Source organism: Equus caballus, chromosome 5 (assembly GCF_041296265.1).
Source record: "Equus caballus isolate H_3958 breed thoroughbred chromosome 5, TB-T2T, whole genome shotgun sequence".
Classification (NCBI taxonomy): domain Eukaryota; kingdom Metazoa; phylum Chordata; class Mammalia; order Perissodactyla; family Equidae; genus Equus; species Equus caballus.
In genome coordinates, this window is record NC_091688.1 from 34,112,011 (window position 1) to 34,136,462 (window position 24,452).

Here is a 24,452-nt window from a genome sequence, read left to right on the forward strand (position 1 = left end):
ACGGGGCGCACCCCTATGCCCACGGGGGCGCCTTGGCGCAGGGGAGAACGGCTCCGTCAAAGTCCAGCGTGGGGCCCGCGGCAGCTTCCTGCCGCTCATCGGCTCGGCCCTCCCCTCTGCCTCGGCCGGAACCGGTCCCTGGACAGATACTCAGCTCCGCTGGCTGACGGCGGCGCGCCCGTCGTGGCGGCAAGGGGCCGGAGAGCTGCCATCTCCTTTGGGGAGCACCCGCAGGAGAAGATGGATGCGGGGCTGGAGAGAGGGATGGCGTGGGTGGACGCCGAGGCGGGAAGGGGAACGCCGTCCAAAGTCCCATCTCGGTGTGGGGAGGGGCGCGGGGGAGGCAAGAGTTCCGGGGAACGCCCTGGCCACTTGGCCATAGGACGCGGAGCGTCGCTGAGGCCACTGGAAGAAAACGCTGGCCAAGCGTCGCCCCACCCCACCCCCGCCACCCCTCCGCCCCCAGCCCCTCCCCACCTGCTTGCCCGTGGCGTTTTCCGGAACGGCCTCCTGTAGCTCCCTGCTCTGTGTCCTCCGCGGCGGGCTGGTCTCGCTAGCCCGACGGACGGACGGCTCGAGGGTCACTGGCCCATCTCCGCCTCTCGGGCGCCGCGGCCGGGCCCTCGGCTCCCGCGCCCGCGCGAGACCCAGACGCCCCTGGCGCCCAATCGCCGGGCCCCCGGGACACGCAGCGGGGCCAGGACCCGGCAGGCGGCGGCGGGAAAGCTGCCGGCGCCTTGGCTGGCGCGAGGGGCGAAGCCAGGGACCACAGGTCTCGGCAGGTGGCCCGACCGGTCCAGGGAGACCCCTGCCCCATCCCGCCCGCACCCCCAGCCCCGGCCCCAGCCCCAGCCCCCGCCCCCACCGGCGGCCCCAGCTCGGGAGGGACCAAGGGGCGGCTTGGGGGCCGCGACACTGTCGCGGCCGAAGCCAGGCTGCGGGAGAGTCGAAGCGCGTGCGGGGGCCGGCGGCGGGGCTGTGCGCCCGCGGCCACGGCGGGAGGGAGGCGGCCCCAGCCACCGAGGAAGAGGGGAAGCGAGGCGAGCGTCCGAGGAGGAGGAGGGGAGACGCCCAGGGGGCGAGCGGGGGCCGAAAGGTCTGCCGTTGGCAGGGGTGGAGGGAGCGTGGCAGGGTCAGGGCTGGACGTGGCGGGTGGCCTTGTCGGGAGGCCGAGGCCAGGGGGCGAGGGGCGAAGCGAGCGAGCTCCGGCGCGGGCTAAAAGTGTGCGTGGTGGGGGGAGGGGTCGCGGCCGCCCGCGCCGCGCCGGGGAGGCGGAGGTCGGGCGGTCGGCAGGCGGGCAGGCGGAGAGGAAGAAGAAAGGCTTCCCTGACCGGGAATCGAACCCGGGCCGCGGCGGTGAGAGCGCCGAATCCTAACCACTAGACCACCAGGGAGCGTCGGGCTTCGCGCCTCGCCTGCGCCTCCTGGACCCGGGGCCCGCAGCCCGCCCGCTCGCCGCTCCCTCGCCGCCGGGGCCCCCTGCCTTGCGCAGGCCAGCCGCCCGCCGCCCCGGCCCAGGCACGCGCCCTCGCCGGCTTCCTGCTCGCCGCGCCCTCAAAACGCTGCGCGCGCCTCCTGCCCGCACGCACGCGCGCGCACACACACACACGCACAGCCGCACGCCCGCCGCCCGCCGCCCGCCGCCCGCCTGCGGGGCGGGAGGGCCCCGCAGCTCGGCAAAAGGTCGGTCCGCTGCGTTGGCCGGGAATCGAACCCGGGTCAACTGCTTGGAAGGCAGCTATGCTCACCACTATACCACCAACGCCGCACAGCCCGGCCTGCCCCGAGACGCCGGCCCGGGGCTCGCGCCACAGCCGTCCCGCCGCCGCCGCCGCCGCCGCCTGGCGCAGCCCTGCTCCGACGCCCCGCCCGCCCGCAGCGCGGCGCTGCCACCGGCGCCACCAACCGCCGCCCCGCGCCAGCGCCAGCGCCGCGCCCGACGCGGCAGCCCTCGTCCGCCGGGACGGACCGCCTCTGGGGGGCGCCCTCGCTGCCACTCCACCAAGCGACCGCCATTCCGACGCCGACCGCCCCGCCAAAGCCCCGGCCGGGCGCCCGCCCTCCACCGGCCGGCTCGCCCCAGCCCTTCTCCACCGGCTGCTCGGCGAGGCAGCTGCGCGCACCGAGAGGGGACCCACCCGCCGCCCGTCCCGGCAGCTGTGCAGCTGTGCAGCTGTGCAGCTGTGCAGCTGTGCAGCGCGCGTCGCGCGTCGCGTCGCAGGGAGCCCCGTGCGCCAGCCGCTGGGGGCGGGCCGCTCGTCGGGCGCTGCGGGGAGCAGAGGAAGCCTTGGCTCGGCCGTGCCGAACGACCGCCGCCCGACGGCGAGGGGGCCTCGGGGAGGGGTCCCCGTGGGCAGGCCGGGCACGGGTTGGCGGCCTGCGCCTGGCTGCAGGGCGGGGCAGGGCGAAGAAGCGCCCTCGGGGGCAAGCGGCAGGACGCAGAGCGGCGCCAGCCACCAAAAAGGGACGTCTTGCCTCCCCGTCGGGGAATCGAACCCCGGTCTCCCGCGTGACAGGCGGGGATACTCACCACTATACTAACGAGGACGGCGGCGGCCGCCCTGGCGCACGACCGCTCTCCGGCTGCCTGCCGACGCCGACCCCCGCCCTCGAGGCCCTGCCCGCCACCGGTGCCCGGCACGTGTGCCCCATCCGACCCGACAGCCAAACGACCGCGTCATCCAGCAAAGCGGACCGCGACCCGCACCCGGACCCGCACACGACCCCGACCCCGGCCGCGCGCCCGGCCCTGGCGGCGCCGGCGGCGGCGGCGGCGGCGGCGGCTGGAAATGCCGAGTCTGCGACGCCTCTTGCCTCCCGTGCGGAGATCGCGCCGCGAGGAAGAGGCCCTCTCGAGAGGGCCAGCGAGGCGGCGAGGAGAAGGGGGGCGCGCGCCGGGCCGCGTCCTTGTCCCGGCCGGCGCCCGGGGTGGGCGACGGGGCGGCGGCGGCGGTGGAGCCGGGCGAGTCCGCTGGCCTTGCTCCACGTCGGCCGGCGCGCGCGTCCCGTCCGTGGCGCGCCCACAAAGACGCCCGCCAGGCGCCGCGGGCGGCCAAGGGCCCCGCCGGCCGCGTCGGCTCCCAGCCAGGCGAGCGGCCACGCGCCCAGGCCCGCCGTCAGGATGGCCGAGCGGTCTAAGGCGCTGCGTTCAGGTCGCAGTCTCCCCTGGAGGCGTGGGTTCGAATCCCACTCCTGACACGCCGACCTTTTGGCCCGCCCAACCAACGCCCGCCTCCCGGGCCTCCCGCACACCCGAGCGCCGCCCTTGGCCGCCTTCCTGGCCGGCCCGGGCTGGCGCTCCGGCCTGTGGCCGCCGCGCCAAACTCCAGGCCCCTACACGCACGCCTCTCGACCCCACCAGCTTCTCACGCCCGCCGCTGCGCGGGCCTGGCGCACTCAGCCCAGGAGGCTGCCCCAGCGCCTCGAACCCACTGGCAACCGGCCTTCCCGACACAGCGCGCGCGCCCCCGCCCACTCACTCACACACCCTTCGCACCGGACCCCACACGCGGGGGCTTCAGGACTTCGCGCCACATCGTTCCTCGCCTGCTCTCCCCTTCCCCCTCCGCACACGAGCCCCCCCCCCATTAGGGAGTTGTGTAGCCCTCCCTCACACTCGCGCTCCCACTCCCACTCCCGCTACCCCACCCCACCCGACCCCACCCCACCCCACCCCACCCCACCCCACCCGACCCTGCGTGTGCAAAACCCTCCAAGGGTCACCCTCCGACTTCTGCCTGGCGCACAGCGCCTCGCTCTTGGAGCGCCACGCCTGCGCAACGGGCGGCACACCGTCCAACACGCTGGCCTTTCCCACAGCCCCCGGCCGCCCGGCCCGTCCATCCTCTCCACACCCTGCTCAGGTCGCCGTCCCCATCTCGCTGGCCTGTGGTGCCCACCACGACTTTTCACCTCGGGGCCTCGCCCGGGCCACACATGCCTGCCTCCCGGGCCCCACGCAGCCCGGCCTTCTGCTCGCCAGCCCAGCACAGCGCCCTCCCTGCACGGGGCCTGCCTGGCACGCGGGCCCAACCCGGCAAGCTGGCTCCGGGGAGCAGCGAGCCGAAGCCCTGGATCCCCGTCGCCCACACGCAACGTCGGGCCCACGGCCGGGGCCAAGCCCCGTCTGCACGCGCCAAGGCGCCTCGGGGACCCAAACCCACGACCACACGACGGCGCGCCTCCTCCGCGGGCGGCCCGCCAGCCGGCAGCCACTCTGCCAAAGCGCGCCCGCCATCCAAGAACGCGCTCCTGCCTCGCCACCAAGGCACCCCGGAGCCGGACCCTTGCGGGCGAGCCGTCGGCCAGAGCGCAGGCGCCAGGCTCAGGCCCCTCGGGTCTCTTGGCATGAGCGCCGCTCAGCGGCGGGCGGCCGAGGCGGCGCTCCCCAGCCTGCGGCTCCCACGGCCGCCCCCACGCCACGGCCCTCCCACCCAGCCCTGCCCTGCACGGCCCTGCCCTGCCCTGCCCTGCCCTGCCCTCGCCCGGCAGGCCGCGCCGTTGGCGCCCGCGCACGGCCACGCGCCCAGCGCACCCGAGGGGAAGCCCGCCGCCCAGGGGACTTGGGCACGGGCCCGTGGGTCGTCGAAGGGAACGTCGCCCGCCACACATCGCCGCCCCTCGTTGTCATCCGAGCGCGGGCCAGGCTGGGCGCGGCTCCTGGCTTCCTCTGGCGACGCCGGCAGGGTCGCGGCGGCCCTGGGCCGGACACAAGGCGCGGCATGGGCCGAGGCCGCCCCGCTCTGTCGCGGCTCCTCCGCGCCTCGGCGCACAGGTGCCACCGCGCCTCCGTGTCTCCCTGCACCGCACCCCCTCCGACCGCGCCTGCCCCCCCCCCGCCCGCCCCCGAGCGCCCTCCAGGGCCCCGCAGGGCCGTGACCAGTGTCGGGCGGCTGGTGGCGAGCGCCGCTGGGGCGGCGCCTGGTGGCGCCGGCCACCGGTGCATGGGTGGTTCAGTGGTAGAATTCTCGCCTGCCACGCGGGAGGCCCGGGTTCGATTCCCGGCCCATGCAGCACCCCGTCCCCTTTTGGTCCCGCGGCCCCGACGTCCAGCTTAGGCTGCCTCTCTCCTGCGCTCGAGGCCGCCGCCACACACCAACACCTTCCGCCCGCCCCGGGCCCTCGCTCTCGCCCTGGAGACAAAAGTCCCCCCCCACCCCCGCCAAACACGCACCCCGGGAACCAAACGCCCGCCCCCCCAACCCCCCGTGCCCTGACACATTCACGGCCCAGCCACTCTCGTGCCCGCGCACCTTCCTTCCTTGTCCCTCTTCTCTTCCTTCCCGTGACCCCGCTCGAGTCACGCGTTTCCCTTCGAGGGACACTCTCCCGCAGCACACGCGGGCCCATGCACGCCCCACCTCCTCACGCTCCGCCACCTTTCCCCGCTCTCCGGCTCGCCCTGACCCCGGCCGGCAAGTTACGCGGCGTTGGCACTGCCGGCAGGAAGGAACGTGCCGCTCCTACGGGTGACCCACCGCCTTCTCCCGGAGGGTCCCAGTGTCCTGGTGGCGCGCCCTCGAGTCTTTCCAAAGAGTTCCGCGAGATCGTCACCATGCACGCCCGCCGTGTGTTCACCTGATCCCGCTCGGCCGCCATCGGTAGCCAACGCTCGCCGGCCCCTCCACCACCGAAACCACCTGCGCCGCCACCGCGACCCAGTCCACCCACCCCGCCCCTCCCCCCCCACACCCCGGCGCCAGCACCAAGTCCACCACGGGTCAGCACCGGCACCACGACGAATCCTCGCCGCCACCCCCGCCCCCAGGACGCCCCGAGGACACTGCCAAGTCCGCCGCCACCCCAGCCTGCAAGCCCCAAGCCGCACCCCCAGCCCCAGCCCCTCCACCTCCACCCTCACCACCCCCCTACTGCCCCAACACCCCGACGCCTGTCAGGCCCCTCCTCCCCGCGCCCCCACTTTCCAAATCCTTCCCGGCCGGGGATCCTCCGTTCCGTTGGTCCCTTTGGCCTCTTCTCAACTCAACCCCCAACGCACACCCGAGACGCGACTCTCCGTCCCCAGGACAGGTCGTTTCTGTCTCTGGGGCAGTGGCATTCCCCGCCCTTGCCCGCTCCCCACCCCTCCTCTCACCCTACTCCTTAGCCTCACCACCTCGCAGCGCAGCACAGCACAGCCAGTCTCGCCCGCCGGCGTCCTCTCCCACCGCAGGGGCTTCCGTCTTCCTCGCACCGGAGCCCACTGCCCCTGCTTGCCACCCGCCGCTCCTTACCGCCTCCAGGCACCCCCGCCCCACCATCCGCCAACAACCCCGCGGACCCTATGGTCCTCTCTCGCACGACCCGCCCCGAGGACTCGCTTCCCCCGGCCCTGTCCCCCCCCGCCCCCCCGCCTCAGGCCCCTCGTCCCCACCCCAACCCTAGATCTCACCCGCCGCCACCCGTGCCGGCCAAGGGGCCTGGCCGCCCGGAGCCCCTGCCTGAGCGGCCCGTTCCCGCAAGCCCCGCACCTCCTCCGGGCCCGCGGCGCTCCGCTCGCACACCCGGGACTCCTCCTCACGCCACCCACCGCGCGGCTCACCGCCGTGCCCTCTTCCTGGGGTCACTTGGCCCTGTGCCCTGACCCGCGTGGGGGGCCACCCACCGGGACCGACGCCTCCATCCCGCACCGTCTCCCGCCCCCGCACGCGCACGCCCAGCACCCCGGCCGGGCCCGTGGGGGAACTTCCCGCGCTCACGGGGCGCACCCCTATGCCCACGGGGGCGCCTTGGCGCAGGGGAGAACGGCTCCGTCAAAGTCCAGCGTGGGGCCCGCGGCAGCTTCCTGCCGCTCATCGGCTCGGCCCTCCCCTCTGCCTCGGCCGGAACCGGTCCCTGGACAGATACTCAGCTCCGCTGGCTGACGGCGGCGCGCCCGTCGTGGCGGCAAGGGGCCGGAGAGCTGCCATCTCCTTTGGGGAGCACCCGCAGGAGAAGATGGATGCGGGGCTGGAGAGAGGGATGGCGTGGGTGGACGCCGAGGCGGGAAGGGGAACGCCGTCCAAAGTCCCATCTCGGTGTGGGGAGGGGCGCGGGGGAGGCAAGAGTTCCGGGGAACGCCCTGGCCACTTGGCCATAGGACGCGGAGCGTCGCTGAGGCCACTGGAAGAAAACGCTGGCCAAGCGTCGCCCCACCCCACCCCCGCCACCCCTCCGCCCCCAGCCCCTCCCCACCTGCTTGCCCGTGGCGTTTTCCGGAACGGCCTCCTGTAGCTCCCTGCTCTGTGTCCTCCGCGGCGGGCTGGTCTCGCTAGCCCGACGGACGGACGGCTCGAGGGTCACTGGCCCATCTCCGCCTCTCGGGCGCCGCGGCCGGGCCCTCGGCTCCCGCGCCCGCGCGAGACCCAGACGCCCCTGGCGCCCAATCGCCGGGCCCCCGGGACACGCAGCGGGGCCAGGACCCGGCAGGCGGCGGCGGGAAAGCTGCCGGCGCCTTGGCTGGCGCGAGGGGCGAAGCCAGGGACCACAGGTCTCGGCAGGTGGCCCGACCGGTCCAGGGAGACCCCTGCCCCATCCCGCCCGCACCCCCAGCCCCGGCCCCAGCCCCAGCCCCCGCCCCCACCGGCGGCCCCAGCTCGGGAGGGACCAAGGGGCGGCTTGGGGGCCGCGACACTGTCGCGGCCGAAGCCAGGCTGCGGGAGAGTCGAAGCGCGTGCGGGGGCCGGCGGCGGGGCTGTGCGCCCGCGGCCACGGCGGGAGGGAGGCGGCCCCAGCCACCGAGGAAGAGGGGAAGCGAGGCGAGCGTCCGAGGAGGAGGAGGGGAGACGCCCAGGGGGCGAGCGGGGGCCGAAAGGTCTGCCGTTGGCAGGGGTGGAGGGAGCGTGGCAGGGTCAGGGCTGGACGTGGCGGGTGGCCTTGTCGGGAGGCCGAGGCCAGGGGGCGAGGGGCGAAGCGAGCGAGCTCCGGCGCGGGCTAAAAGTGTGCGTGGTGGGGGGAGGGGTCGCGGCCGCCCGCGCCGCGCCGGGGAGGCGGAGGTCGGGCGGTCGGCAGGCGGGCAGGCGGAGAGGAAGAAGAAAGGCTTCCCTGACCGGGAATCGAACCCGGGCCGCGGCGGTGAGAGCGCCGAATCCTAACCACTAGACCACCAGGGAGCGTCGGGCTTCGCGCCTCGCCTGCGCCTCCTGGACCCGGGGCCCGCAGCCCGCCCGCTCGCCGCTCCCTCGCCGCCGGGGCCCCCTGCCTTGCGCAGGCCAGCCGCCCGCCGCCCCGGCCCAGGCACGCGCCCTCGCCGGCTTCCTGCTCGCCGCGCCCTCAAAACGCTGCGCGCGCCTCCTGCCCGCACGCACGCGCGCGCACACACACACACGCACAGCCGCACGCCCGCCGCCCGCCGCCCGCCGCCCGCCTGCGGGGCGGGAGGGCCCCGCAGCTCGGCAAAAGGTCGGTCCGCTGCGTTGGCCGGGAATCGAACCCGGGTCAACTGCTTGGAAGGCAGCTATGCTCACCACTATACCACCAACGCCGCACAGCCCGGCCTGCCCCGAGACGCCGGCCCGGGGCTCGCGCCACAGCCGTCCCGCCGCCGCCGCCGCCGCCGCCTGGCGCAGCCCTGCTCCGACGCCCCGCCCGCCCGCAGCGCGGCGCTGCCACCGGCGCCACCAACCGCCGCCCCGCGCCAGCGCCAGCGCCGCGCCCGACGCGGCAGCCCTCGTCCGCCGGGACGGACCGCCTCTGGGGGGCGCCCTCGCTGCCACTCCACCAAGCGACCGCCATTCCGACGCCGACCGCCCCGCCAAAGCCCCGGCCGGGCGCCCGCCCTCCACCGGCCGGCTCGCCCCAGCCCTTCTCCACCGGCTGCTCGGCGAGGCAGCTGCGCGCACCGAGAGGGGACCCACCCGCCGCCCGTCCCGGCAGCTGTGCAGCTGTGCAGCTGTGCAGCTGTGCAGCTGTGCAGCGCGCGTCGCGCGTCGCGTCGCAGGGAGCCCCGTGCGCCAGCCGCTGGGGGCGGGCCGCTCGTCGGGCGCTGCGGGGAGCAGAGGAAGCCTTGGCTCGGCCGTGCCGAACGACCGCCGCCCGACGGCGAGGGGGCCTCGGGGAGGGGTCCCCGTGGGCAGGCCGGGCACGGGTTGGCGGCCTGCGCCTGGCTGCAGGGCGGGGCAGGGCGAAGAAGCGCCCTCGGGGGCAAGCGGCAGGACGCAGAGCGGCGCCAGCCACCAAAAAGGGACGTCTTGCCTCCCCGTCGGGGAATCGAACCCCGGTCTCCCGCGTGACAGGCGGGGATACTCACCACTATACTAACGAGGACGGCGGCGGCCGCCCTGGCGCACGACCGCTCTCCGGCTGCCTGCCGACGCCGACCCCCGCCCTCGAGGCCCTGCCCGCCACCGGTGCCCGGCACGTGTGCCCCATCCGACCCGACAGCCAAACGACCGCGTCATCCAGCAAAGCGGACCGCGACCCGCACCCGGACCCGCACACGACCCCGACCCCGGCCGCGCGCCCGGCCCTGGCGGCGCCGGCGGCGGCGGCGGCGGCGGCGGCTGGAAATGCCGAGTCTGCGACGCCTCTTGCCTCCCGTGCGGAGATCGCGCCGCGAGGAAGAGGCCCTCTCGAGAGGGCCAGCGAGGCGGCGAGGAGAAGGGGGGCGCGCGCCGGGCCGCGTCCTTGTCCCGGCCGGCGCCCGGGGTGGGCGACGGGGCGGCGGCGGCGGTGGAGCCGGGCGAGTCCGCTGGCCTTGCTCCACGTCGGCCGGCGCGCGCGTCCCGTCCGTGGCGCGCCCACAAAGACGCCCGCCAGGCGCCGCGGGCGGCCAAGGGCCCCGCCGGCCGCGTCGGCTCCCAGCCAGGCGAGCGGCCACGCGCCCAGGCCCGCCGTCAGGATGGCCGAGCGGTCTAAGGCGCTGCGTTCAGGTCGCAGTCTCCCCTGGAGGCGTGGGTTCGAATCCCACTCCTGACACGCCGACCTTTTGGCCCGCCCAACCAACGCCCGCCTCCCGGGCCTCCCGCACACCCGAGCGCCGCCCTTGGCCGCCTTCCTGGCCGGCCCGGGCTGGCGCTCCGGCCTGTGGCCGCCGCGCCAAACTCCAGGCCCCTACACGCACGCCTCTCGACCCCACCAGCTTCTCACGCCCGCCGCTGCGCGGGCCTGGCGCACTCAGCCCAGGAGGCTGCCCCAGCGCCTCGAACCCACTGGCAACCGGCCTTCCCGACACAGCGCGCGCGCCCCCGCCCACTCACTCACACACCCTTCGCACCGGACCCCACACGCGGGGGCTTCAGGACTTCGCGCCACATCGTTCCTCGCCTGCTCTCCCCTTCCCCCTCCGCACACGAGCCCCCCCCCCCATTAGGGGGTTGTGTAGCCCTCCCTCACACTCGCGCTCCCACTCCCACTCCCGCTACCCCACCCCACCCGACCCCACCCCACCCCACCCCACCCCACCCCACCCGACCCTGCGTGTGCAAAACCCTCCAAGGGTCACCCTCCGACTTCTGCCTGGCGCACAGCGCCTCGCTCTTGGAGCGCCACGCCTGCGCAACGGGCGGCACACCGTCCAACACGCTGGCCTTTCCCACAGCCCCCGGCCGCCCGGCCCGTCCATCCTCTCCACACCCTGCTCAGGTCGCCGTCCCCATCTCGCTGGCCTGTGGTGCCCACCACGACTTTTCACCTCGGGGCCTCGCCCGGGCCACACATGCCTGCCTCCCGGGCCCCACGCAGCCCGGCCTTCTGCTCGCCAGCCCAGCACAGCGCCCTCCCTGCACGGGGCCTGCCTGGCACGCGGGCCCAACCCGGCAAGCTGGCTCCGGGGAGCAGCGAGCCGAAGCCCTGGATCCCCGTCGCCCACACGCAACGTCGGGCCCACGGCCGGGGCCAAGCCCCGTCTGCACGCGCCAAGGCGCCTCGGGGACCCAAACCCACGACCACACGACGGCGCGCCTCCTCCGCGGGCGGCCCGCCAGCCGGCAGCCACTCTGCCAAAGCGCGCCCGCCATCCAAGAACGCGCTCCTGCCTCGCCACCAAGGCACCCCGGAGCCGGACCCTTGCGGGCGAGCCGTCGGCCAGAGCGCAGGCGCCAGGCTCAGGCCCCTCGGGTCTCTTGGCATGAGCGCCGCTCAGCGGCGGGCGGCCGAGGCGGCGCTCCCCAGCCTGCGGCTCCCACGGCCGCCCCCACGCCACGGCCCTCCCACCCAGCCCTGCCCTGCACGGCCCTGCCCTGCCCTGCCCTGCCCTGCCCTCGCCCGGCAGGCCGCGCCGTTGGCGCCCGCGCACGGCCACGCGCCCAGCGCACCCGAGGGGAAGCCCGCCGCCCAGGGGACTTGGGCACGGGCCCGTGGGTCGTCGAAGGGAACGTCGCCCGCCACACATCGCCGCCCCTCGTTGTCATCCGAGCGCGGGCCAGGCTGGGCGCGGCTCCTGGCTTCCTCTGGCGACGCCGGCAGGGTCGCGGCGGCCCTGGGCCGGACACAAGGCGCGGCATGGGCCGAGGCCGCCCCGCTCTGTCGCGGCTCCTCCGCGCCTCGGCGCACAGGTGCCACCGCGCCTCCGTGTCTCCCTGCACCGCACCCCCTCCGACCGCGCCTGCCCCCCCCCCGCCCGCCCCCGAGCGCCCTCCAGGGCCCCGCAGGGCCGTGACCAGTGTCGGGCGGCTGGTGGCGAGCGCCGCTGGGGCGGCGCCTGGTGGCGCCGGCCACCGGTGCATGGGTGGTTCAGTGGTAGAATTCTCGCCTGCCACGCGGGAGGCCCGGGTTCGATTCCCGGCCCATGCAGCACCCCGTCCCCTTTTGGTCCCGCGGCCCCGACGTCCAGCTTAGGCTGCCTCTCTCCTGCGCTCGAGGCCGCCGCCACACACCAACACCTTCCGCCCGCCCCGGGCCCTCGCTCTCGCCCTGGAGACAAAAGTCCCCCCCCACCCCCGCCAAACACGCACCCCGGGAACCAAACGCCCGCCCCCCCAACCCCCCGTGCCCTGACACATTCACGGCCCAGCCACTCTCGTGCCCGCGCACCTTCCTTCCTTGTCCCTCTTCTCTTCCTTCCCGTGACCCCGCTCGAGTCACGCGTTTCCCTTCGAGGGACACTCTCCCGCAGCACACGCGGGCCCATGCACGCCCCACCTCCTCACGCTCCGCCACCTTTCCCCGCTCTCCGGCTCGCCCTGACCCCGGCCGGCAAGTTACGCGGCGTTGGCACTGCCGGCAGGAAGGAACGTGCCGCTCCTACGGGTGACCCACCGCCTTCTCCCGGAGGGTCCCAGTGTCCTGGTGGCGCGCCCTCGAGTCTTTCCAAAGAGTTCCGCGAGATCGTCACCATGCACGCCCGCCGTGTGTTCACCTGATCCCGCTCGGCCGCCATCGGTAGCCAACGCTCGCCGGCCCCTCCACCACCGAAACCACCTGCGCCGCCACCGCGACCCAGTCCACCCACCCCGCCCCTCCCCCCCCACACCCCGGCGCCAGCACCAAGTCCACCACGGGTCAGCACCGGCACCACGACGAATCCTCGCCGCCACCCCCGCCCCCAGGACGCCCCGAGGACACTGCCAAGTCCGCCGCCACCCCAGCCTGCAAGCCCCAAGCCGCACCCCCAGCCCCAGCCCCTCCACCTCCACCCTCACCACCCCCCTACTGCCCCAACACCCCGACGCCTGTCAGGCCCCTCCTCCCCGCGCCCCCACTTTCCAAATCCTTCCCGGCCGGGGATCCTCCGTTCCGTTGGTCCCTTTGGCCTCTTCTCAACTCAACCCCCAACGCACACCCGAGACGCGACTCTCCGTCCCCAGGACAGGTCGTTTCTGTCTCTGGGGCAGTGGCATTCCCCGCCCTTGCCCGCTCCCCACCCCTCCTCTCACCCTACTCCTTAGCCTCACCACCTCGCAGCGCAGCACAGCACAGCCAGTCTCGCCCGCCGGCGTCCTCTCCCACCGCAGGGGCTTCCGTCTTCCTCGCACCGGAGCCCACTGCCCCTGCTTGCCACCCGCCGCTCCTTACCGCCTCCAGGCACCCCCGCCCCACCATCCGCCAACAACCCCGCGGACCCTATGGTCCTCTCTCGCACGACCCGCCCCGAGGACTCGCTTCCCCCGGCCCTGTCCCCCCCCGCCCCCCCGCCTCAGGCCCCTCGTCCCCACCCCAACCCTAGATCTCACCCGCCGCCACCCGTGCCGGCCAAGGGGCCTGGCCGCCCGGAGCCCCTGCCTGAGCGGCCCGTTCCCGCAAGCCCCGCACCTCCTCCGGGCCCGCGGCGCTCCGCTCGCACACCCGGGACTCCTCCTCACGCCACCCACCGCGCGGCTCACCGCCGTGCCCTCTTCCTGGGGTCACTTGGCCCTGTGCCCTGACCCGCGTGGGGGGCCACCCACCGGGACCGACGCCTCCATCCCGCACCGTCTCCCGCCCCCGCACGCGCACGCCCAGCACCCCGGCCGGGCCCGTGGGGGAACTTCCCGCGCTCACGGGGCGCACCCCTATGCCCACGGGGGCGCCTTGGCGCAGGGGAGAACGGCTCCGTCAAAGTCCAGCGTGGGGCCCGCGGCAGCTTCCTGCCGCTCATCGGCTCGGCCCTCCCCTCTGCCTCGGCCGGAACCGGTCCCTGGACAGATACTCAGCTCCGCTGGCTGACGGCGGCGCGCCCGTCGTGGCGGCAAGGGGCCGGAGAGCTGCCATCTCCTTTGGGGAGCACCCGCAGGAGAAGATGGATGCGGGGCTGGAGAGAGGGATGGCGTGGGTGGACGCCGAGGCGGGAAGGGGAACGCCGTCCAAAGTCCCATCTCGGTGTGGGGAGGGGCGCGGGGGAGGCAAGAGTTCCGGGGAACGCCCTGGCCACTTGGCCATAGGACGCGGAGCGTCGCTGAGGCCACTGGAAGAAAACGCTGGCCAAGCGTCGCCCCACCCCACCCCCGCCACCCCTCCGCCCCCAGCCCCTCCCCACCTGCTTGCCCGTGGCGTTTTCCGGAACGGCCTCCTGTAGCTCCCTGCTCTGTGTCCTCCGCGGCGGGCTGGTCTCGCTAGCCCGACGGACGGACGGCTCGAGGGTCACTGGCCCATCTCCGCCTCTCGGGCGCCGCGGCCGGGCCCTCGGCTCCCGCGCCCGCGCGAGACCCAGACGCCCCTGGCGCCCAATCGCCGGGCCCCCGGGACACGCAGCGGGGCCAGGACCCGGCAGGCGGCGGCGGGAAAGCTGCCGGCGCCTTGGCTGGCGCGAGGGGCGAAGCCAGGGACCACAGGTCTCGGCAGGTGGCCCGACCGGTCCAGGGAGACCCCTGCCCCATCCCGCCCGCACCCCCAGCCCCGGCCCCAGCCCCAGCCCCCGCCCCCACCGGCGGCCCCAGCTCGGGAGGGACCAAGGGGCGGCTTGGGGGCCGCGACACTGTCGCGGCCGAAGCCAGGCTGCGGGAGAGTCGAAGCGCGTGCGGGGGCCGGCGGCGGGGCTGTGCGCCCGCGGCCACGGCGGGAGGGAGGCGGCCCCAGCCACCGAGGAAGAGGGGAAGCGAGGCGAGCGTCCGAGGAGGAGGAGGGGAGACGCCCAGGGGGCGAGCGGGGGCCGAAAGGTCTGCCGTTGGCAGGGGTGGAGGGAGCGTGGCAGGGTCAGGGCTGGACGTGGCGGGTGGCCTTGTCGGGAGGCCGAGGCCAGGGGGCGAGGGGCGAAGCGAGCGAGCTCCGGCGCGGGCTAAAAGTGTGCGTGGTGGGGGGAGGGGTCGCGGCCGCCCGCGCCGCGCCGGGGAGGCGGAGGTCGGGCGGTCGGCAGGCGGGCAGGCGGAGAGGAAGAAGAAAGGCTTCCCTGACCGGGAATCGAACCCGGGCCGCGGCGGTGAGAGCGCCGAATCCTAACCACTAGACCACCAGGGAGCGTCGGGCTTCGCGCCTCGCCTGCGCCTCCTGGACCCGGGGCCCGCAGCCCGCCCGCTCGCCGCTCCCTCGCCGCCGGGGCCCCCTGCCTTGCGCAGGCCAGCCGCCCGCCGCCCCGGCCCAGGCACGCGCCCTCGCCGGCTTCCTGCTCGCCGCGCCCTCAAAACGCTGCGCGCGCCTCCTGCCCGCACGCACGCGCGCGCACACACACACACGCACAGCCGCACGCCCGCCGCCCGCCGCCCGCCGCCCGCCTGCGGGGCGGGAGGGCCCCGCAGCTCGGCAAAAGGTCGGTCCGCTGCGTTGGCCGGGAATCGAACCCGGGTCAACTGCTTGGAAGGCAGCTATGCTCACCACTATACCACCAACGCCGCACAGCCCGGCCTGCCCCGAGACGCCGGCCCGGGGCTCGCGCCACAGCCGTCCCGCCGCCGCCGCCGCCGCCGCCTGGCGCAGCCCTGCTCCGACGCCCCGCCCGCCCGCAGCGCGGCGCTGCCACCGGCGCCACCAACCGCCGCCCCGCGCCAGCGCCAGCGCCGCGCCCGACGCGGCAGCCCTCGTCCGCCGGGACGGACCGCCTCTGGGGGGCGCCCTCGCTGCCACTCCACCAAGCGACCGCCATTCCGACGCCGACCGCCCCGCCAAAGCCCCGGCCGGGCGCCCGCCCTCCACCGGCCGGCTCGCCCCAGCCCTTCTCCACCGGCTGCTCGGCGAGGCAGCTGCGCGCACCGAGAGGGGACCCACCCGCCGCCCGTCCCGGCAGCTGTGCAGCTGTGCAGCTGTGCAGCTGTGCAGCTGTGCAGCGCGCGTCGCGCGTCGCGTCGCAGGGAGCCCCGTGCGCCAGCCGCTGGGGGCGGGCCGCTCGTCGGGCGCTGCGGGGAGCAGAGGAAGCCTTGGCTCGGCCGTGCCGAACGACCGCCGCCCGACGGCGAGGGGGCCTCGGGGAGGGGTCCCCGTGGGCAGGCCGGGCACGGGTTGGCGGCCTGCGCCTGGCTGCAGGGCGGGGCAGGGCGAAGAAGCGCCCTCGGGGGCAAGCGGCAGGACGCAGAGCGGCGCCAGCCACCAAAAAGGGACGTCTTGCCTCCCCGTCGGGGAATCGAACCCCGGTCTCCCGCGTGACAGGCGGGGATACTCACCACTATACTAACGAGGACGGCGGCGGCCGCCCTGGCGCACGACCGCTCTCCGGCTGCCTGCCGACGCCGACCCCCGCCCTCGAGGCCCTGCCCGCCACCGGTGCCCGGCACGTGTGCCCCATCCGACCCGACAGCCAAACGACCGCGTCATCCAGCAAAGCGGACCGCGACCCGCACCCGGACCCGCACACGACCCCGACCCCGGCCGCGCGCCCGGCCCTGGCGGCGCCGGCGGCGGCGGCGGCGGCGGCGGCTGGAAATGCCGAGTCTGCGACGCCTCTTGCCTCCCGTGCGGAGATCGCGCCGCGAGGAAGAGGCCCTCTCGAGAGGGCCAGCGAGGCGGCGAGGAGAAGGGGGGCGCGCGCCGGGCCGCGTCCTTGTCCCGGCCGGCGCCCGGGGTGGGCGACGGGGCGGCGGCGGCGGTGGAGCCGGGCGAGTCCGCTGGCCTTGCTCCACGTCGGCCGGCGCGCGCGTCCCGTCCGTGGCGCGCCCACAAAGACGCCCGCCAGGCGCCGCGGGCGGCCAAGGGCCCCGCCGGCCGCGTCGGCTCCCAGCCAGGCGAGCGGCCACGCGCCCAGGCCCGCCGTCAGGATGGCCGAGCGGTCTAAGGCGCTGCGTTCAGGTCGCAGTCTCCCCTGGAGGCGTGGGTTCGAATCCCACTCCTGACACGCCGACCTTTTGGCCCGCCCAACCAACGCCCGCCTCCCGGGCCTCCCGCACACCCGAGCGCCGCCCTTGGCCGCCTTCCTGGCCGGCCCGGGCTGGCGCTCCGGCCTGTGGCCGCCGCGCCAAACTCCAGGCCCCTACACGCACGCCTCTCGACCCCACCAGCTTCTCACGCCCGCCGCTGCGCGGGCCTGGCGCACTCAGCCCAGGAGGCTGCCCCAGCGCCTCGAACCCACTGGCAACCGGCCTTCCCGACACAGCGCGCGCGCCCCCGCCCACTCACTCACACACCCTTCGCACCGGACCCCACACGCGGGGGCTTCAGGACTTCGCGCCACATCGTTCCTCGCCTGCTCTCCCCTTCCCCCTCCGCACACGAGCCCCCCCCCCCATTAGGGGGTTGTGTAGCCCTCCCTCACACTCGCGCTCCCACTCCCACTCCCGCTACCCCACCCCACCCGACCCCACCCCACCCCACCCCACCCCACCCCACCCGACCCTGCGTGTGCAAAACCCTCCAAGGGTCACCCTCCGACTTCTGCCTGGCGCACAGCGCCTCGCTCTTGGAGCGCCACGCCTGCGCAACGGGCGGCACACCGTCCAACACGCTGGCCTTTCCCACAGCCCCCGGCCGCCCGGCCCGTCCATCCTCTCCACACCCTGCTCAGGTCGCCGTCCCCATCTCGCTGGCCTGTGGTGCCCACCACGACTTTTCACCTCGGGGCCTCGCCCGGGCCACACATGCCTGCCTCCCGGGCCCCACGCAGCCCGGCCTTCTGCTCGCCAGCCCAGCACAGCGCCCTCCCTGCACGGGGCCTGCCTGGCACGCGGGCCCAACCCGGCAAGCTGGCTCCGGGGAGCAGCGAGCCGAAGCCCTGGATCCCCGTCGCCCACACGCAACGTCGGGCCCACGGCCGGGGCCAAGCCCCGTCTGCACGCGCCAAGGCGCCTCGGGGACCCAAACCCACGACCACACGACGGCGCGCCTCCTCCGCGGGCGGCCCGCCAGCCGGCAGCCACTCTGCCAAAGCGCGCCCGCCATCCAAGAACGCGCTCCTGCCTCGCCACCAAGGCACCCCGGAGCCGGACCCTTGCGGGCGAGCCGTCGGCCAGAGCGCAGGCGCCAGGCTCAGGCCCCTCGGGTCTCTTGGCATGAGCGCCGCTCAGCGGCGGGCGGCCGAGGCGGCGCTCCCCAGCCTGCGGCTCCCACGGCCGCCCCCACGCCACGGCCCTCCCACCCAGCCCTGCCCTGCACGGCCCTGCCCTGCCCTGCCCTGCCCTGCCCTCGCCCGGCAGGCCGCGCCGTTGGCGCCCGCGCACGGCCACGCGCCCAGCGCACCCGAGGGGAAGCCCGCCGCCCAGGGGACTTGGGCACGGGCCCGTGGGTCGTCGAAGGGAACGTCGCCCGCCACACATCGCCGCCCCTCGTTGTCATCCGAGCGCGGGCCAGGCTGGGCGCGGCTCCTGGCTTCCTCTGGCGACGCCGGCAGGGTCGCGGCGGCCCTGGGCCGGACACAAGGCGCGGCATGGGCCGAGGCCGCCCCGCTCTGTCGCGGCTCCTCCGCGCCTCGGCGCACAGGTGCCACCGCGCCTCCGTGTCTCCCTGCACCGCACCCCCTCCGACCGCGCCTGCCCCCCCCCCGCCCGCCCCCGAGCGCCCTCCAGGGCCCCGCAGGGCCGTGACCAGTGTCGGGCGGCTGGTGGCGAGCGCCGCTGGGGCGGCGCCTGGTGGCGCCGGCCACCGGTGCATGGGTGGTTCAGTGGTAGAATTCTCGCCTGCCACGCGGGAGGCCCGGGTTCGATTCCCGGCCCATGCAGCACCCCGTCCCCTTTTGGTCCCGCGGCCCCGACGTCCAGCTTAGGCTGCCTCTCTCCTGCGCTCGAGGCCGCCGCCACACACCAACACCTTCCGCCCGCCCCGGGCCCTCGCTCTCGCCCTGGAGACAAAAGTCCCCCCCCACCCCCGCCAAACACGCACCCCGGGAACCAAACGCCCGCCCCCCCAACCCCCCGTGCCCTGACACATTCACGGCCCAGCCACTCTCGTGCCCGCGCACCTTCCTTCCTTGTCCCTCTTCTCTTCCTTCCCGTGACCCCGCTCGAGTCACGCGTTTCCCTTCGAGGGACACTCTCCCGCAGCACACGCGGGCCCATGCACGCCCCACCTCCTCACGCTCCGCCACCTTTCCCCGCTCTCCGGCTCGCCCTGACCCCGGCCGGCAAGTTACGCGGCGTTGGCACTGCCGGCAGGAAGGAACGTGCCGCTCCTACGGGTGACCCACCGCCTTCTCCCGGAGGGTCCCAGTGTCCTGGTGGCGCGCCCTCGAGTCTTTCCAAAGAGTTCCGCGAGATCGTCACCATGCACGCCCGCCGTGTGTTCACCTGATCCCGCTCGGCCGCCATCGGTAGCCAACGCTCGCCGGCCCCTCCACCACCGAAACCACCTGCGCCGCCACCGCGACCCAGTCCACCCACCCCGCCCCTCCCCCCCCACACCCCGGCGCCAGCACCAAGTCCACCACGGGTCAGCACCGGCACCACGACGAATCCTCGCCGCCACCCCCGCCCCCAGGACGCCCCGAGGACACTGCCAAGTCCGCCGCCACCCCAGCCTGCAAGCCCCAAGCCGCACCCCCAGCCCCAGCCCCTCCACCTCCACCCTCACCACCCCCCTACTGCCCCAACACCCCGACGCCTGTCAGGCCCCTCCTCCCCGCGCCCCCACTTTCCAAATCCTTCCCGGCCGGGGATCCTCCGTTCCGTTGGTCCCTTTGGCCTCTTCTCAACTCAACCCCCAACGCACACCCGAGACGCGACTCTCCGTCCCCAGGACAGGTCGTTTCTGTCTCTGGGGCAGTGGCATTCCCCGCCCTTGCCCGCTCCCCACCCCTCCTCTCACCCTACTCCTTAGCCTCACCACCTCGCAGCGCAGCACAGCACAGCCAGTCTCGCCCGCCGGCGTCCTCTCCCACCGCAGGGGCTTCCGTCTTCCTCGCACCGGAGCCCACTGCCCCTGCTTGCCACCCGCCGCTCCTTACCGCCTCCAGGCACCCCCGCCCCACCATCCGCCAACAACCCCGCGGACCCTATGGTCCTCTCTCGCACGACCCGCCCCGAGGACTCGCTTCCCCCGGCCCTGTCCCCCCCCGCCCCCCCGCCTCAGGCCCCTCGTCCCCACCCCAACCCTAGATCTCACCCGCCGCCACCCGTGCCGGCCAAGGGGCCTGGCCGCCCGGAGCCCCTGCCTGAGCGGCCCGTTCCCGCAAGCCCCGCACCTCCTCCGGGCCCGCGGCGCTCCGCTCGCACACCCGGGACTCCTCCTCACGCCACCCACCGCGCGGCTCACCGCCGTGCCCTCTTCCTGGGGTCACTTGGCCCTGTGCCCTGACCCGCGTGGGGGGCCACCCACCGGGACCGACGCCTCCATCCCGCACCGTCTCCCGCCCCCGCACGCGCACGCCCAGCACCCCGGCCGGGCCCGTGGGGGAACTTCCCGCGCTCACGGGGCGCACCCCTATGCCCACGGGGGCGCCTTGGCGCAGGGGAGAACGGCTCCGTCAAAGTCCAGCGTGGGGCCCGCGGCAGCTTCCTGCCGCTCATCGGCTCGGCCCTCCCCTCTGCCTCGGCCGGAACCGGTCCCTGGACAGATACTCAGCTCCGCTGGCTGACGGCGGCGCGCCCGTCGTGGCGGCAAGGGGCCGGAGAGCTGCCATCTCCTTTGGGGAGCACCCGCAGGAGAAGATGGATGCGGGGCTGGAGAGAGGGATGGCGTGGGTGGACGCCGAGGCGGGAAGGGGAACGCCGTCCAAAGTCCCATCTCGGTGTGGGGAGGGGCGCGGGGGAGGCAAGAGTTCCGGGGAACGCCCTGGCCACTTGGCCATAGGACGCGGAGCGTCGCTGAGGCCACTGGAAGAAAACGCTGGCCAAGCGTCGCCCCACCCCACCCCCGCCACCCCTCCGCCCCCAGCCCCTCCCCACCTGCTTGCCCGTGGCGTTTTCCGGAACGGCCTCCTGTAGCTCCCTGCTCTGTGTCCTCCGCGGCGGGCTGGTCTCGCTAGCCCGACGGACGGACGGCTCGAGGGTCACTGGCCCATCTCCGCCTCTCGGGCGCCGCGGCCGGGCCCTCGGCTCCCGCGCCCGCGCGAGACCCAGACGCCCCTGGCGCCCAATCGCCGGGCCCCCGGGACACGCAGCGGGGCCAGGACCCGGCAGGCGGCGGCGGGAAAGCTGCCGGCGCCTTGGCTGGCGCGAGGGGCGAAGCCAGGGACCACAGGTCTCGGCAGGTGGCCCGACCGGTCCAGGGAGACCCCTGCCCCATCCCGCCCGCACCCCCAGCCCCGGCCCCAGCCCCAGCCCCCGCCCCCACCGGCGGCCCCAGCTCGGGAGGGACCAAGGGGCGGCTTGGGGGCCGCGACACTGTCGCGGCCGAAGCCAGGCTGCGGGAGAGTCGAAGCGCGTGCGGGGGCCGGCGGCGGGGCTGTGCGCCCGCGGCCACGGCGGGAGGGAGGCGGCCCCAGCCACCGAGGAAGAGGGGAAGCGAGGCGAGCGTCCGAGGAGGAGGAGGGGAGACGCCCAGGGGGCGAGCGGGGGCCGAAAGGTCTGCCGTTGGCAGGGGTGGAGGGAGCGTGGCAGGGTCAGGGCTGGACGTGGCGGGTGGCCTTGTCGGGAGGCCGAGGCCAGGGGGCGAGGGGCGAAGCGAGCGAGCTCCGGCGCGGGCTAAAAGTGTGCGTGGTGGGGGGAGGGGTCGCGGCCGCCCGCGCCGCGCCGGGGAGGCGGAGGTCGGGCGGTCGGCAGGCGGGCAGGCGGAGAGGAAGAAGAAAGGCTTCCCTGACCGGGAATCGAACCCGGGCCGCGGCGGTGAGAGCGCCGAATCCTAACCACTAGACCACCAGGGAGCGTCGGGCTTCGCGCCTCGCCTGCGCCTCCTGGACCCGGGGCCCGCAGCCCGCCCGCTCGCCGCTCCCTCGCCGCCGGGGCCCCCTGCCTTGCGCAGGCCAGCCGCCCGCCGCCCCGGCCCAGGCACGCGCCCTCGCCGGCTTCCTGCTCGCCGCGCCCTCAAAACGCTGCGCGCGCCTCCTGCCCGCACGCACGCGCGCGCACACACACACACGCACAGCCGCACGCCCGCCGCCCGCCGCCCGCCGCCCGCCTGCGGGGCGGGAGGGCCCCGCAGCTCGGCAAAAGGTCGGTCCGCTGCGTTGGCCGGGAATCGAACCCGGGTCAACTGCTTGGAAGGCAGCTATGCTCACCACTATACCACCAACGCCGCACAGCCCGGCCTGCCCCGAGACGCCGGCCCGGGGCTCGCGCCACAGCCGTCCCGCCGCCGCCGCCGCCGCCGCCTGGCGCAGCCCTGCTCCGACGCCCCGCCCGCCCGCAGCGCGGCGCTGCCACCGGCGCCACCAACCGCCGCCCCGCGCCAGCGCCAGCGCCGCGCCCGACGCGGCAGCCCTCGTCCGCCGGGACGGACCGCCTCTGGGGGGCGCCCTCGCTGCCACTCCACCAAGCGACCGCCATTCCGACGCCGACCGCCCCGCCAAAGCCCCGGCCGGGCGCCCGCCCTCCACCGGCCGGCTCGCCCCAGCCCTTCTCCACCGGCTGCTCGGCGAGGCAGCTGCGCGCACCGAGAGGGGACCCACCCGCCGCCCGTCCCGGCAGCTGTGCAGCTGTGCAGCTGTGCAGCTGTGCAGCTGTGCAGCGCGCGTCGCGCGTCGCGTCGCAGGGAGCCCCGTGCGCCAGCCGCTGGGGGCGGGCCGCTCGTCGGGCGCTGCGGGGAGCAGAGGAAGCCTTGGCTCGGCCGTGCCGAACGACCGCCGCCCGACGGCGAGGGGGCCTCGGGGAGGGGTCCCCGTGGGCAGGCCGGGCACGGGTTGGCGGCCTGCGCCTGGCTGCAGGGCGGGGCAGGGCGAAGAAGCGCCCTCGGGGGCAAGCGGCAGGACGCAGAGCGGCGCCAGCCACCAAAAAGGGACGTCTTGCCTCCCCGTCGGGGAATCGAACCCCGGTCTCCCGCGTGACAGGCGGGGATACTCACCACTATACTAACGAGGACGGCGGCGGCCGCCCTGGCGCACGACCGCTCTCCGGCTGCCTGCCGACGCCGACCCCCGCCCTCGAGGCCCTGCCCGCCACCGGTGCCCGGCACGTGTGCCCCATCCGACCCGACAGCCAAACGACCGCGTCATCCAGCAAAGCGGACCGCGACCCGCACCCGGACCCGCACACGACCCCGACCCCGGCCGCGCGCCCGGCCCTGGCGGCGCCGGCGGCGGCGGCGGCGGCGGCGGCTGGAAATGCCGAGTCTGCGACGCCTCTTGCCTCCCGTGCGGAGATCGCGCCGCGAGGAAGAGGCCCTCTCGAGAGGGCCAGCGAGGCGGCGAGGAGAAGGGGGGCGCGCGCCGGGCCGCGTCCTTGTCCCGGCCGGCGCCCGGGGTGGGCGACGGGGCGGCGGCGGCGGTGGAGCCGGGCGAGTCCGCTGGCCTTGCTCCACGTCGGCCGGCGCGCGCGTCCCGTCCGTGGCGCGCCCACAAAGACGCCCGCCAGGCGCCGCGGGCGGCCAAGGGCCCCGCCGGCCGCGTCGGCTCCCAGCCAGGCGAGCGGCCACGCGCCCAGGCCCGCCGTCAGGATGGCCGAGCGGTCTAAGGCGCTGCGTTCAGGTCGCAGTCTCCCCTGGAGGCGTGGGTTCGAATCCCACTCCTGACACGCCGACCTTTTGGCCCGCCCAACCAACGCCCGCCTCCCGGGCCTCCCGCACACCCGAGCGCCGCCCTTGGCCGCCTTCCTGGCCGGCCCGGGCTGGCGCTCCGGCCTGTGGCCGCCGCGCCAAACTCCAGGCCCCTACACGCACGCCTCTCGACCCCACCAGCTTCTCACGCCCGCCGCTGCGCGGGCCTGGCGCACTCAGCCCAGGAGGCTGCCCCAGCGCCTCGAACCCACTGGCAACCGGCCTTCCCGACACAGCGCGCGCGCCCCCGCCCACTCACTCACACACCCTTCGCACCGGACCCCACACGCGGGGGCTTCAGGACTTCGCGCCACATCGTTCCTCGCCTGCTCTCCCCTTCCCCCTCCGCACACGAGCCCCCCCCCCCATTAGGGGGTTGTGTAGCCCTCCCTCACACTCGCGCTCCCACTCCCACTCCCGCTACCCCACCCCACCCGACCCCACCCCACCCCACCCCACCCCACCCCACCCGACCCTGCGTGTGCAAAACCCTCCAAGGGTCACCCTCCGACTTCTGCCTGGCGCACAGCGCCTCGCTCTTGGAGCGCCACGCCTGCGCAACGGGCGGCACACCGTCCAACACGCTGGCCTTTCCCACAGCCCCCGGCCGCCCGGCCCGTCCATCCTCTCCACACCCTGCTCAGGTCGCCGTCCCCATCTCGCTGGCCTGTGGTGCCCACCACGACTTTTCACCTCGGGGCCTCGCCCGGGCCACACATGCCTGCCTCCCGGGCCCCACGCAGCCCGGCCTTCTGCTCGCCAGCCCAGCACAGCGCCCTCCCTGCACGGGGCCTGCCTGGCACGCGGGCCCAACCCGGCAAGCTGGCTCCGGGGAGCAGCGAGCCGAAGCCCTGGATCCCCGTCGCCCACACGCAACGTCGGGCCCACGGCCGGGGCCAAGCCCCGTCTGCACGCGCCAAGGCGCCTCGGGGACCCAAACCCACGACCACACGACGGCGCGCCTCCTCCGCGGGCGGCCCGCCAGCCGGCAGCCACTCTGCCAAAGCGCGCCCGCCATCCAAGAACGCGCTCCTGCCTCGCCACCAAGGCACCCCGGAGCCGGACCCTTGCGGGCGAGCCGTCGGCCAGAGCGCAGGCGCCAGGCTCAGGCCCCTCGGGTCTCTTGGCATGAGCGCCGCTCA

The 24,452-nt window shown here is 75.6% G+C and overlaps 16 non-coding genes across 16 annotated transcripts; 4 read left to right on the top strand and 12 right to left on the bottom strand.

The window, feature by feature from the left end:
- Positions 1–1,322: 1,322 nt before the first annotated feature.
- TRNAE-CUC (transfer RNA glutamic acid (anticodon CUC)) lies at positions 1,323–1,394 on the bottom strand. The gene has a single exon. It is a non-coding gene; the product is annotated as a tRNA-Glu (tRNA).
- Positions 1,395–1,693: 299 nt separating this feature from the next.
- Positions 1,694–1,765, bottom strand: TRNAG-UCC (transfer RNA glycine (anticodon UCC)). Its single transcript has one exon. It is a non-coding gene; the product is annotated as a tRNA-Gly (tRNA).
- Positions 1,766–2,475: 710 nt separating this feature from the next.
- TRNAD-GUC (transfer RNA aspartic acid (anticodon GUC)) lies at positions 2,476–2,547 on the bottom strand. The gene has a single exon. It is a non-coding gene; the product is annotated as a tRNA-Asp (tRNA).
- Positions 2,548–3,115: 568 nt separating this feature from the next.
- On the top strand, positions 3,116–3,198 carry TRNAL-CAG (transfer RNA leucine (anticodon CAG)). Its single transcript has one exon. It is a non-coding gene; the product is annotated as a tRNA-Leu (tRNA).
- A 4,820-nt stretch (positions 3,199–8,018) lies between these two features.
- Positions 8,019–8,090, bottom strand: TRNAE-CUC (transfer RNA glutamic acid (anticodon CUC)). Its single transcript has one exon. It is a non-coding gene; the product is annotated as a tRNA-Glu (tRNA).
- A 299-nt stretch (positions 8,091–8,389) lies between these two features.
- On the bottom strand, positions 8,390–8,461 carry TRNAG-UCC (transfer RNA glycine (anticodon UCC)). The gene has a single exon. It is a non-coding gene; the product is annotated as a tRNA-Gly (tRNA).
- Positions 8,462–9,171: 710 nt separating this feature from the next.
- Positions 9,172–9,243, bottom strand: TRNAD-GUC (transfer RNA aspartic acid (anticodon GUC)). The gene has a single exon. It is a non-coding gene; the product is annotated as a tRNA-Asp (tRNA).
- A 568-nt stretch (positions 9,244–9,811) lies between these two features.
- TRNAL-CAG (transfer RNA leucine (anticodon CAG)) lies at positions 9,812–9,894 on the top strand. The gene has a single exon. It is a non-coding gene; the product is annotated as a tRNA-Leu (tRNA).
- Positions 9,895–14,715: 4,821 nt separating this feature from the next.
- TRNAE-CUC (transfer RNA glutamic acid (anticodon CUC)) lies at positions 14,716–14,787 on the bottom strand. Its single transcript has one exon. It is a non-coding gene; the product is annotated as a tRNA-Glu (tRNA).
- Positions 14,788–15,086: 299 nt separating this feature from the next.
- TRNAG-UCC (transfer RNA glycine (anticodon UCC)) lies at positions 15,087–15,158 on the bottom strand. Its single transcript has one exon. It is a non-coding gene; the product is annotated as a tRNA-Gly (tRNA).
- Positions 15,159–15,868: 710 nt separating this feature from the next.
- On the bottom strand, positions 15,869–15,940 carry TRNAD-GUC (transfer RNA aspartic acid (anticodon GUC)). Its single transcript has one exon. It is a non-coding gene; the product is annotated as a tRNA-Asp (tRNA).
- A 568-nt stretch (positions 15,941–16,508) lies between these two features.
- On the top strand, positions 16,509–16,591 carry TRNAL-CAG (transfer RNA leucine (anticodon CAG)). Its single transcript has one exon. It is a non-coding gene; the product is annotated as a tRNA-Leu (tRNA).
- Positions 16,592–21,412: 4,821 nt separating this feature from the next.
- Positions 21,413–21,484, bottom strand: TRNAE-CUC (transfer RNA glutamic acid (anticodon CUC)). Its single transcript has one exon. It is a non-coding gene; the product is annotated as a tRNA-Glu (tRNA).
- A 299-nt stretch (positions 21,485–21,783) lies between these two features.
- Positions 21,784–21,855, bottom strand: TRNAG-UCC (transfer RNA glycine (anticodon UCC)). The gene has a single exon. It is a non-coding gene; the product is annotated as a tRNA-Gly (tRNA).
- Positions 21,856–22,565: 710 nt separating this feature from the next.
- On the bottom strand, positions 22,566–22,637 carry TRNAD-GUC (transfer RNA aspartic acid (anticodon GUC)). Its single transcript has one exon. It is a non-coding gene; the product is annotated as a tRNA-Asp (tRNA).
- Positions 22,638–23,205: 568 nt separating this feature from the next.
- Positions 23,206–23,288, top strand: TRNAL-CAG (transfer RNA leucine (anticodon CAG)). Its single transcript has one exon. It is a non-coding gene; the product is annotated as a tRNA-Leu (tRNA).
- The last annotated feature ends 1,164 nt before the right edge of the window (positions 23,289–24,452 follow it).